The 9,606-nt window shown below is 40.5% G+C and overlaps 1 long non-coding RNA gene across 1 annotated transcript; it reads right to left on the bottom strand.

The window, feature by feature from the left end:
• Nucleotides 1-1,225: 1,225 nt before the first annotated feature.
• LOC117282781 lies at nucleotides 1,226-8,858 on the bottom strand. The gene is made up of 2 exons (XR_004513652.1): nucleotides 8,697-8,858; nucleotides 1,226-3,055 (listed from the first exon to the last, which is right to left on the bottom strand). It is a non-coding gene; the product is annotated as an uncharacterized LOC117282781 (long non-coding RNA).
• Between the last annotated feature and the right edge of the window lie 748 nt (nucleotides 8,859-9,606).

Here is a 9,606-nt window from a genome sequence, read left to right as displayed (position 1 = left end):
AGCTGGAAGGGATTAAAGGACTACTAAGTGCAACGGTCTAAAGAGGTGTGTAATTGTAGTGAAGTGTTCTTCCTGCCCTGTCCGAGCCAGACCCGTATAAGACCCTGGATAGGAACTCAGCTCTACAGATTACTGAACAGAACCCAGTTACTCCCGTCTTTACCTGCTCTCGCGTAATAGCTCCAGCAACCACAATTCTCCCTTTCCATCTAACTTCTCGACATCTACGAGAAGAGGGAGGACGGCGATAAGTGGAGCACAACGTAAACAGAACCCAAAGGAGTGAGCGGTGAGAGAGTGGCGACCAACGTAAAGGGCCCAAGGAAGTGAGCGGTTACACTACCAGGCTGGTTAGGCTAATCTGTGATGTCCTAGGCTCTCTCAGGCTGGCTAGGCTGATCTGTGATGTTCTAGGCTCTCTCAGGCTGGTTAGGCTAATCTGTGATGTCCTAGGTTCTCTCAGGCTGGCTAGGCTGATCTGTGATGTTCTAGGCTCTCTCAGGCTGGTTAGGCTAATCTGTGATGTCCTAGGTTCTCTCAGGCTGGCTAGGCTGATCCAATCTGTAGTGGCCTAGGCTCTCTCAAGCTGGCTAGGCTGACAGGTAGATTCTAATAGACTTAGATCAAACCTGCTTGTCAGGTTAGTGAATGATGTGCTAAGCCCTTTATAATGGACTAGGATAGAATATGTAGGCTGGACTGTAATGAGCCTGGAACACTTGGACTGGCTAGGCTAGTCAAGGTTCTCCCAGGTTGACTAACATAGGCTTGTGAAATGAAGGGACGACCTACGTCAGTCATTATTCGATGACAACACACCGTCAGAGATGCTTTAGAATCAGTATGTAACAGGGCGAAGGCTGGAATTCTCTTCTATTCAACCATTAAGTATATGTAGCTCATAGATAATTCTAAGAAATTTGTAATCATCACTTACCACGTGTATTAGAATTACGTTAGACTGCACTTTCAGTGCAATGGCTGAAATCATCTTTGCAGAAACTGTCTGCAGTCACTTCTCCTGACCAAAGTCATGTATGGAAAACACCTTTAAAAATCGATTCGGGGAAATGACGTGCTGCTAAGTGTTGTGAAGAGTCAAAATTCTTGTACCATTGGGGATGTGGATACAGGCCTCTCCACGCTAGGTTTTTCACTGTCACTACCTGCAGTCATTATAAATACAAGGATTGTTGGAGCAGTGTCATATAATTATGAGCAATATAGTGCAAAAGTTATTTTTATTTAAAAAGAAAGAAGAAATACATTGACAAACTGAAATAACATCGAAGGTTTAAAAAATTTTTCCTACTTCAGTTTAATATAATTGATTTAGCTGTTACAAACCTCACAACAGACAGACCACAAAATGGCTCACACAGCAGCTGAGAACACAACAAAACTTGTACTTCTACTTACTAAACATAGTACACCTAACACCTACTGATTACACAATTTAATTAATCTTTAGTTTTAAGACTGTCATGACAAAATGATATAAATTAAAATATAAAGTAAAACACGAAACAAAAATCTTAAACCTATTACATGTAACTAGAGCAATATTTTATTGTGCTTGTGAAAACAGCAAGAATAAGAATGTTTCCCAGTTGTTCCATAACTCGATTTAAAATAGGGTTTGATGCTATTGGCATGAAGATACCTGAAAACAAACCTGATTTTGAAAAGGCATAATAAAGTTCCAGAATTCATTCTCGTGGCTGCAACTAAGGGGAGGTGTACTCAAATACACCAATTTCTGTCTTATTTATTTCAAGAGACGGAAAGACATTTCAATGTCTGTTAATTATAATGGACAATTTTGACAAATAAAATTTAGTCTTAGTTTTATTGCATAAATATAGGTGGTTCAGTGAGTACAGGGGGACTTACATAGTTACGTTGAAATCAGAAAATGATGCCAATTTGTGAACGAAATTAATGTTGCATTTCTGGAACTTGTATGCCAGATTGCTTCTTATAGCACTGACTGCTATGTGAATACTATTTTTGTAAACTGGTACAAGTGTATCGTTCAGACAACTTGAACTTTTGGCAAAATAATTCGGATTTATAGTCGTAATCGAAAAGGGTCTACATAGGACAAATTGAATTCTTCTTAAGAAGAAATCGTATTTCAACTTCCTGAGTTACGTTGCAACATTTGCAAGAATGTTACAGAACATAGTAATTGGAAATTTAATTCCAAAAAAAGTTGTTTTGTGCATAAATATGTTTTCAGGCGACTGTAGAAATTATGATTAAACTCAGAGAGACTATTTTTCAATATTATTGAAGTGAAAACTCTTAATTATGGTTTCCCATAATTGCTTTCAGCAATGTATATTAAATTAAACAAACACTAAAGACAAACACATATCGCCATGTTCGGAAACAACATCTCAGAGACTTTTCTGTCAGTATGACCGTATATCCTTTGTCATGGTCAATGCACTTGTAACTTTCGTGAAAATGACTGCAGTTTGGATGTAACCTGTTTTGAAAAATATGATATGTATATGTAATAATTAACTATTATTAAAATGCAGTAATAAAAATAACAGCATCTGGCTACATATTTGAGGTAGTTGTTTATCTATTGTCATATAGGCCTACGTCATATAAAAATAAACTTCCAATCAAATCTTTTCAGTTTCTTCATCTCAAGCCATGTAGTATCTATGCTGTCGTGAAAGCTGATTATCATTTCACTTGCTTATTACAGAAACATTCACATCGACTAAAAAATTCTACTAAAACAAAACACATTTAAAAATAATATTAATTCGTGTGTATTCGTATTAATTCGCTGATATGTATTACAAAATACGTTGTAGGCCATTTGTATAGCTACTGAAATGGTTCTGGAGCACTCTGTTGGCGGACATGTGTGGTCAGCAATGTGGGTGGGTTCACATCAATGAGTCAGTCGGCTTCCTCTTCTTTGTAAGCCAGGGTGAGCTTCACTGGGGAGTACATCTGTCTCAGCACCTTGAGGACTGCCTCTTGAATGAACTCCACGTCCTCTGGGGGACAGTAGTCATCCTCGCTTGACCTGCAACAGGAAATAGCTCCCATTACTTCATGTTCTTATGACGATCGTTAATGGTCAGTAGGCGTAATATCGTCTGAGAAATGACAACGTGTAGCTTGGTAGAAATTCAGTGATGTACGAGAGGAACGCACTGCTTCCAGTCTTCCGAGTGGAAAAGTGAGCCGAGTAGGCAACAAGTTCTGCAGACAGAGAGGCGTCACATTGCCCATACACACACAAACACGTGTCTTGTGGAACTCCAGCCCATAGCAGGATAACAGAGGCAATAACATAATCTGAGGGCTACAATAAGGCGACTGGATATGAAACAAAAAAGAATTGTCCAAACACTGACCCTCTGGGTCCTGTGGAACACTGGGAAATCATTATCGTATTAGCCGGAATACGAGGTGAGGTCTAGTCTCAACCTACTTTCTTATCTTTAAGAAACAAAAGGAGGCTTATAAGATTGTACTTGTCCCGGGTGATTATGATGATGGAGAATTTGGTGGAATGAAGATTGGCAGGGGAAACCGAAGTACTCGGAGAAAACCCGCCCCAGCGCCATGTAATATTGTAATATGCACTTAGACTTTTGATCATACTATATACTATTTTAATGTGTAATTTTTATGTTAGCCAAGAGGGTGCTCCATGAGACAGTTGAAACCGTCTGTCGCAAGCCTGATACATGTTATCAACTCCTGACCTTTTAACACTTCGATAACATGTTCCCCCAAGCTGAAGAGAAGAGAGTCTACTTTTTTGGTTCGCCCACGCGCTATGCTGCACGTACACAATTGAACTGTTAAACTCTGTACTCATGACTCCCCCCACCCTTTTTGGCCTTCTTCTTAAAGTTTAATATATAATACCAGTAAGATTAAAAACAGCAGGAGACTTCTTCGAAAATCTGTACTGTATACATACTGTATATATTACCTACATCTTTTACTTCTTTTAATAAAAACTTTGTATAATTGTTGAGCATAGGAATTCGTCTTCAATTAGTGGGTCCCTTACCCGCCTTACCCAGCAAGAAGATATTACAGCCACTTTGTCCACCACAAATCCCACTTGACAAGAACCGAGCTCGAACCCGGGCCGCCGCGGTGGGAAGCCAGGGACTATTTTTTTAATTCGCTTGATGGGGGGTGGAGTTCAACTGGGTCCACTCGGCACGGCGGTCACTGATTGGCCTATTGTAGCCTGCCCTGGGTGATTATGATGATGGAGAATTTGGTGGAATGAAGATTGGCAGGGGAAACCGAAGTACTCGGAGAAAATCCGCCCCAGCGCCACTTTGTCCACCACAAATCCCACTTGACAAGAACCGAGCTCGAACCCGGGCCGCCGCGGTGGGAAGCCAGCGACTAACCGCTTGAGCTATGGCGCGGCCCTATGAGATCACCTTACTGTCCGTTTCTGTCTCTCCCTTATTTTTGTTCTGTTTACTTTGGGGGCCATCTTGTATAAGAGGAAACTAGGCGATTAGTTCATCCAAGAACGTCTTGTTTTTCCAGGTACTCTTTCTTAGAAAAGAGGGGTCGCTTTATTTTATAGTACTTGAAAATAAATATAAAGATGATTATGAGCAATTAATGTTATTTATATCTGTGAAACTACCCAGAATTATCTTTATGGAGGTAAAGCTTTTTGCAATTCAATAGAGCACTTCTTAAGCATTTGTAGTATTCACCTGATGATGACCAGATAAAATGGCCGAAAACTTTTGTGATTTTAATAAAACAAATTGAATGTTATATGTTATCTGCGTTAGACGGAACATGATAATTAATTACCTACAATTATATTTATGGTATTACATTTTGAATTTATAATTTTTAATAGCATAGTTATTACTTATTTTTGCTTAGCAATATGACATTTCGCCTTCGTAACTCGCTTCCAGGAACGTAACTGTTCGCAAGAGCGATGTCTGTCCGCTTAGGCTCGCTTACTGAAGACTTCGAACAATAAACGACAATAGACTCGCCTTGCAGGCCTGCAAACTCCGTTAGAGAGAGGAGAAACTACAGGAACACTTGTGGCTTCCCTGCAGAGCAGATCGTTTGTCAATTTATGAGCTACAAAATGGAAGCCCCTTGCGCCGTAATGAGCCTGGTTATTTTCTTGTAACCACGCTTAGAGAAAGCGATTCATCAAGGTGCCGAGACTAGCCGCCATTACTCAGACTAAAAGCCGAAACAGAACCGAGTTGTAATTAACAAAAGAACACGGAATCATGAAGCTGCGGTTCGCGGTAGAAGCTTAATTACATTAAGACTTCGAGCCATGGTATAAAAATTAGCAGATGGCAGAGTGCAGGCATATGCGAATATAAATGAATGTTTAAATAGGTGTATGGAAACCGTCATGTATACGAGCTAAAATAACTCGTTTTTAAATATAATTTTATACCATGTACTAATGTAACACTCGTGGAGAATCCAACAGGAAGTCTCATCACTTGTTACATAAGCTTTTGTACTATTAGCTTCCTTTGTTTTCTCCCGTATTCCTTTCCAGTATCTAAAAATAACTTTTAACGTCACCTCCCACGAATAACATGCACAAATATTCAATCGCAAACCGTCACTTTCATACAGTATACTATACTTCATACATCGACATGAAAATATTAATAATTCGCACAGATGCACGACCGCATCTGTGGTCTAGTGGTCAGATTTTCTGAGAAATAGTGGTTCTGGAACGGGGTTCAATCAGCCTCGTGAGGATAACTGTTGAGATATTTCAAGGAAATAGCGGCCCCGGTCTAGAAAACCGAGATTAACGGCCGTGGGGATTCGTTGCGCTGACCTCGAGACATCCTCTATCCGTTAAAATTGGCACTAACTTCGCCTACAAGCCGCGGTCGCTCGGTCGGTATAGTTCGCTTGCGGACTACAGGCCACGGAGTTTGTTTGTTTTTTACTTTGTATAGATAACTCAGTGCAGTGACTACGCTACGGGAATGACGACCAAAGGATCGGAGTTAGTCTCCCGTCAGGGAACACAGATATGTCTCTTCTATACAACATCCAGACAGGTTCTAATGTTCAGAGCAAAGCCGTTACCAAGTAGCGCTGTGAAGACCGTGACTGACTTCGTGTCATAATGATTTTTAAAGTGTAGTCACGAATTGTGTGTTGAAGTACCAAATAAATCCGATTGTCAATTCAAACACCGTCTATAGTCACACAGTCACGTGACAGTATTTAATGTATGCCCTACCTTTGACTTGGTACATCCTTGTCCGTCACAGTAGCAATAGTATAAAAGATTATCAGCTCCGTCCAGTGTGACTGATAAATGTTTTTCTTTTTACTCTTTCATCCTTGACATGTTACGGCCTTAGAGACCATCTTCAGGAGGATATATCAATACAGGCACAAACCACTATTGCATTGTGATTGGTCAGTATCCATACATACGTACAGTATCATTACACTGCCATGAATATAACATCTGAGCCTTTAAGTACAGCGAGGTGCATGAATACATTAAAATATTTATAAATTATTATAATTAGTTTATTTAAAAGTGTGGTTTAAAAATATTTTGTTAAAATCTAGAACCAATTTGGTTTGTGCCCTTTACACTGCCTCTCTTTAAAGGAAGTTGAGTGTCTGCCACGTCATGGTTATGTTGTTTGATGAACAGGACTCTTTAGTGTTGTTCAATTGTTCGGGCCCCGCTGTTGTTAAACTGTACTAAGCCCTACCTACTAATTACATGTTTCGTAAAAGTAAAAATCAACTGTTACAAGCTCACAGGAATCTCTGTGCTTCTGGGGGCGTGCGACATTTCGGACGAACTTAACGTTCCCACTTTCAAGGGCGAAGTGTGGTTCGGCTTGCTCACCGCGTCAGCTGGTTTATTTCTTCGTTGAAGACAGATGATATGTGTTTCCGAAACGTCGGGTTCTCTCCAAACTACATATGGCGTTAGAACCCAAGGACCACATTTTTCATTGCCACCAGCGTGAGAACCTCATGCCCAACAAAAAGTTGAAAATATGTTAATGATTTTACTGACGCCTTACCGGCCCACCGCCTCCGTCTGTCTAACAACATTAAAATAATTGACCGCATTTTTATCAGATTATGTCTGCACGCAAGATCATACATAATGTAACTACTAACTAATTTTTCGTGATAATTTCTTTCGATATATTCATAAAAACCACTGAACATGCTGGCCTCTATAATTCAAAGAAACCACAAAGACTGTCAAATCAAAATAGAAGCGCGTTACTTTATCGTCACAAAACAAGCCTTACCCTTTGTAATAAACTATTCTATCCAACATTAATAATAATGGTTACACAACTTTCATTGATGTGTACTTTCCGATGTCGTTTCTTTTTTAGGGCGACATTATTTCCAGGTCTTTGCATGTCTCTTAAAAGAACACGCAATTTTACCATATATCTTCATATGTAGACAATTAGACTTTTCATTCGCTCGAACTTGGTGACACGTCTACTGCAGAGAACACTATAATTAGTGGACATTATTTCCGTGCTAGCTTATTTTTTGTTTCGTTTCTACCCTTACTTGCTCCCCACTCTTTGACATGGTGAATTGTTTCTTTGCGTCTGGTGGCAAGGAGGAGGTAGTAAAGCACAAGGCATATCTGCATGTCTTCAGGCAGGACCCACCTTGCAATTTACTGTGCGCTTAATAATACAGCGAGCAGATGGAACGTCTTGCTCTGGGCCCCTCTAGTTTTGTCTGAAGGCACAGTCAAACTGCATACATTGCTGTCTCTTTCAAACTCTGGAAGATCTCTGACAGTGCCTTCAGCACGTCACCTTTCCCAAGATAAATTGTTTACGGTCAATGAAATATTCCTGTATGGCAGTCTAGGTATCACTGTTTATAATTTAATAACATCACATAATATGTGTGACTATAGACGGGGTTCGGATAGGTGACTCGATCTATTGACCACTTGTATACACCACTCGGAACTACATTTCACAGATCACTGACACACACAGACTAGTGTCCTCAGTCTGTTACAGTTTCCATTAGCCGTTTCCTGGCAACGGATTTTAAATAAAAATGTCATTGAATTACACAAACATAAAGTCTTCTCTTTACAGTCGCACTTTCAGCTGAGCATCCTTGCAACTAACTAGTTTCAAAAGTCAAAGTCAAATTATCATTGCGGCTGACGGTCAGTCAGTCAGTCTTGGTATCGAGCCCAATCTGGATCTTATGACCAGATATTTATCTGTTTGACAGTTTCGGTCTTGTTTTTGTGAGGCGCCCTCTCTGACCAGAGGACGGGTCTGTCTTTTGTCAGAGTAATAGTCTGCAGTAGCAAGGCATTTGTAATAATGTAAAAGATATTTACATTTTACATGCTCAATATATATATATATATACAGGGCCTCTGTCAACCAAGTCAAAGTCACATTGCGACTGACGGTCAGTCAGTAAGTCTTGGTGTCGAGCCCCATTTGAGGGCTCATGACCAGATATTCATTATTGTTTGACAGTTTTTGTTGACGGTCTTGTTTTCGTGGGGCGCTCTCTCTGACGAGAGGACGGTTCTGTCTTTTGTATATGCTGCTGACCCTGCCAGCGCAGTCTTTCTCGGGTCCGAGTCCCTTTGGACTCGTGACCATATTTTACTGTTTGAGACTTACCTTCCTGCTTTTAACATCTCAACACGGACCGCACAGAAACACCCTCGCTTCCAAAAGTAACTCAATTGTTGCGTGCGTAGTAGTTGTCGTGGAAACGTGTTTACCGAGCCGTTGCATAGAAACGGTCGTTATTTACAGAGTCACCGCTTAACATCAGGTGTGTACAGCAAAGTATGTACCTTCACGAAATCCGCAACACATTTATATGTGTGAATATTGAGACGCTGACGGTGGGCGTAAACTCAGAATGTTCCAGACGGAGTTTAAGAAAACGTTTCATTTTACGATTACCCTAGACCGCAGGGTCATTATCTCGTACATAAACTCGTTTCTCGCTCCATTTAATGACATTTTACCAACTCCAAGGGCACTTTTCCATGGGCAGCATCATAAAATGAAATCCAACTAAAAGCATGTTCCACATAAAGCGAACTTGTCAAAAGTGATGCATTTAGTGATTTTTTATGGGCTCATTTTACGGCACTGTCAGCAGCTGGACCAGTCGAATGGCAGGACGTGGAATGGATTAAAATATTTAGAACGAAGCGGTCGTGGCCTGATCGGAATATTATCCCGTCATTTTTCTGGAGAGAGTGGGGAGGAGCATTAGGTAATTAATGACATAATTTGTGCAGCAATAACGACTGCAAAGTAATGTGGAAGTTGTCGCGCCTCCACCCTCCTCCTAGATATCATCAGTGAACCCTTATCTTCTGGGAAAGTTCGAAAAAACTGGCGTCAGCCTCGAAATTCGAGCCAGGATCCTCTCGAATACAGATAAATGGGACAAATGAACACATTCCCTCCTTCCACGAAGAGAATCACTTTGTATGCAAGGTCTAGCCACCGCAACTTGCAGTTGCAAACTCTGTTACTATTGTCACTGTCGTAAGGTTACCTCGTGTCTCGA

The sequence above is a fragment of the Cryptotermes secundus genome, unplaced genomic scaffold (assembly GCF_002891405.2).
Source record: "Cryptotermes secundus unplaced genomic scaffold, Csec_1.0 scaffold905, whole genome shotgun sequence".
NCBI lineage: Eukaryota > Metazoa > Arthropoda > Insecta > Blattodea > Kalotermitidae > Cryptotermes > Cryptotermes secundus.
Note: the sequence above shows the minus strand (reverse complement) of the source record. Positions and strands in the feature narration are given on the sequence as shown.